At 32.7% G+C, this 3720-nt stretch overlaps 1 long non-coding RNA gene across 1 annotated transcript; it reads left to right on the top strand.

The window, feature by feature from the left end:
* Positions 1-1856: 1856 nt before the first annotated feature.
* LOC128206587 (uncharacterized) lies at positions 1857-3374 on the top strand. The gene is made up of 4 exons (XR_008256508.1): positions 1857-1923; positions 2393-2489; positions 2729-2825; positions 3122-3374. It is a non-coding gene; the product is annotated as an uncharacterized LOC128206587 (long non-coding RNA).
* The last annotated feature ends 346 nt before the right edge of the window (positions 3375-3720 follow it).

The raw sequence follows: 3720 nt of genomic DNA, 5'->3' as shown, positions 1-3720 counted from the left end.
GTTCACCAGCTGCTCAACTTGAGCTTTTAGCTTCCCTTATGAAAATACGCTCTTTCAATAAGATCGTACGAGCTCGCGACAAGCTCGTTACGACCTTGCACAATCTTAATTTCCCCTGTTGCTTGCTCGTACAAGCTTGTATGAGATCGCGCAAGGTTTTGACAAGAGCAAGCTCGTGCGAGCTTGCTATCTTTACGAGCTTGCACGAGCTTGGACCACAAATTATATTATATGGAGCAAGCTATGAGAACTTAGAAATTTTAACAAACTCTGAAAAAAGACTAAGTCCATAAAATATCAGAAAAATCACCAAATGTCACATTGATGCACATTGTAAATGTAAAACATAACTTAAGTACAAGGACATAATTTTTTTTATTTAATTATATATATTTATAATTATTTATGATTACTGAATAATAATATCTCTTATAATAATAATCATCATCATAAGTGTTGAATACTAAGCACGTATTAAACATATAATACATGTATGAATATCATTAATAATAACACTCAAAAAACAACAGTTAATTTAACCAACAAAAAGATCCAACAAGTACTAGCAATGGGAATCCAACCAATATGACCTGACAACCTACAGTAGCAGTTCAATCATCACTTCATCACTTCATTTTGGTCAAATCAGGCACAAGTAGATATCCATCCATTAAATGCAGTCCAACCAACACTTGTGCTTCCATTAAATATTGTTCAACCAAAACTTGTAAATCAACTGATTATAGCTGTCCAAACAACAATAACTGTCTATCCAACAGTGATTCAAATAACACTAGTTGTCCATCACAAATTCTGTCCAACAAGCAGTCCAAACAACACTGGTGGTCCAACCAACACTTCCGGTCCAACCATTTATAATTGTTCAATCAACACGTATGGTCCATCCAATATAGCGGCCCAGTAAGCAATAGATGCCCAACCAACATTATTGTTTCAACAGGCACTAGCTGTCCATCACGTTGCTACCAATCTAGCAGTCCAACCAATTGTAGTGATGTTCTTCATTGAAAGCAATGATCTCAGAAGATAACATCAGCATATTTGAATAATATCTGTAAAGAAAGGAATGGAACATAACAAGTATATTTTTTATAAAAAAAGTAAATAACTCTCAGACTTATTTATGGATGGGGTTTAAGACAATCTGGACAATTTAAGTGCAGGCCTGGGTGTATGTGACTAGTCCTGTGGCCATCATAATATTTAAACATAACTAACTAGTAACAAATTATTCAGAAGACTACACAGGTGACAGCATGACATAATTGCTCTTTCTAAGTAAAATGTTTATTACATAGTAATAAAATACACAAAGCATTATAAATATCATACCTTATATTGATGAGGATTTATATATGTTCATTCATAAGACTTATTAGTTATACCTGGTCATGTACGTACAGATTCCTTATAATAGATTTTGATGGTCAGATAGTAAAACAGACTAATGTATTATTTGTATTGATTTTCAAGTAAAACAGACTAATGTATTATTTGTATTGATTTTCAAACAAATATTTTTAGAATAGATGAGAATTATTTGTTGTTAATAATACTCCAATAAGAAAAGTACCGCAGTCTTTTCTGAACCATCTACCCCACCCACCAGAACTAAGTGTCCAGGTAAACAGTCAAGCGATTTATAGCTCAAATAACAAATGTCATTCAAATAATATCACAATAATGTAATATAAATTCATTAAAATGACAAATCTAATATAAATAAATAAATTATAACAAACCTGGAATGATAATTAGTCCGCTGTTATTGTACTTCGTTATAACCCGGAAATAAACCGGAAGTCACCCTGGACCGCAAAGGATTATGGTCTATTGGAAAGTCGAAAATGTTTGTCGAAATAATGCGCCAAATAAACTGAAGTGTTGTTTCGTTTATTAAAGGTAAGTTCAAGCAAAGTTTGGGGTATAATTCAATTACATTTATAAGGATCTTTTACGCTAACATTATTGTTTAAAATAACATAGCAACATTTTAAAGTAATGAACAAATATGTTTTGTTGTAATACATTTTCGCGACAAACGTACGAAATACGTTTTTGTAGAAACACAGTTAAATGAATGTTTGTGACTAGCGTACAGCTAATACTTCATTGTTATATATTTTAACAGCTATTATATTTGTTACTTGATGTAAGTAGGCTATTTTTGTCTAAAAAAAGAATCAATTGCCATAAATGTCCGGCAGCGATGCAAAAGTGGGTGGGAAGGTCAAAAACTAAAACGTTTAAAAAGTCCTTATATAGTTTTGAGGAACGATCTTTTAGGGGAGTGAAACATCTATTATTGGCAACATGTTTTGGTGTAGTAAGTTATAGTTAAGTGTCTGAAATGTTGTTTCGTCTATTTTAGCCGGCCTAAGTGAGCTAACAAAGAAATCATCAGTCCACAAAATAATCAACCAGGGAAGGAGAAAAACATTCAAAGCTGCAAATTGCCAAATCCATCAGTGAGTAGACTATTTTTAAAGCACATGGTAAGATTTCCATGTTGCAATGGATAAATGGGTATGAATCATGCTAGTGAAATATTGAACCTCAAAACTAAGTAGAAATTGATTTTTTTTAACATTTTAAAGTTTGGTCCTTCAATGGGCTTTTGCATCACTGCTGACCCTTGACCTTTTAAAAAACCACTATGCAAGCAAATTATGGTTTAGTGTCTGAAATGTTGTTTCGTCTATTTTAGCCGGCCTAAAGGAGCTAACAAAAAAATCATCAGTCCATAAAAGAATCAACCAGTGAAGGAGAAAAACATTCAAAGCTGTAAATTGCCAAATCCATCAGTGAGTATATAGACTATTTTTCAATTCCCATGGTAAGATTTTCATTCTGATTTTGAAAACAATATGGTGAATGTGTGGAGTGGATTTTATTTGTAACGGACAAACACTTATAAAAATATTTTTTAAAAATAAGACTCAATAAATTTGAGCACTTTAGTTTGAACAAATACAATAATCTATCATTAATTTATATACCTGCAACATTGAAATCTTAATTCGCACTGATTTGATAACCAACTGGCCGTTAGTTATTGGAAAATATTGGCAGTACAAATAAAAAAAGAAATATTTTTCAGGTTGGAAGATGGATGTCAAAGTCTCAGACAAAAGCTTCCAGAGTTAAGGAGAGAACACTTCAACAAAAACAAGCACGAGAAGAATGACTGCAAAAAAGTTTTTCGCAGATTCGTTTCCTTATCAAGTGTATTTAAGGAAAATGGACCTGTCTACAGAGACTAGATGTAAATGTCAAGGACTGCAATGAGCAATTCAATGACTCCTTTCTAATTGTGTCAAGTGTCATAAAAAATTAAAACTGTTATAAATGGACGTGTAGTAATGATGAAATTATTACCCTGTTGCGAATAACATTAACTATTCATGAACTTAGTTCATGAATGACATTTTGAAAAAATCATGTTCATGAACTGTCAAGTTCATTAACTAAGTGGGAGTTCATGAACATGATTTGTCCAAATTGTCATTCATGAATAGTTTATGTTTTTCTTTAAAAGCACACGCCAGGGGCTAGAATAAGGTTAGGTGAATAAGGGTCCTCTTATTTAAACTTCAGATAGGCTTGCACAAGCTCGCAAAGTGAATTGTAACGAGCTTATCAAGCTCGTAATATTGCTCATACAAGCTCGTAAAGCTGCCCATGACGAGCTTGTACAAG

This window comes from Mya arenaria, chromosome 10 (genome assembly GCF_026914265.1).
Source record: "Mya arenaria isolate MELC-2E11 chromosome 10, ASM2691426v1".
Taxonomy (NCBI): domain Eukaryota; kingdom Metazoa; phylum Mollusca; class Bivalvia; order Myida; family Myidae; genus Mya; species Mya arenaria.
This window is presented reverse-complemented; position numbering and strand designations above follow the sequence as displayed.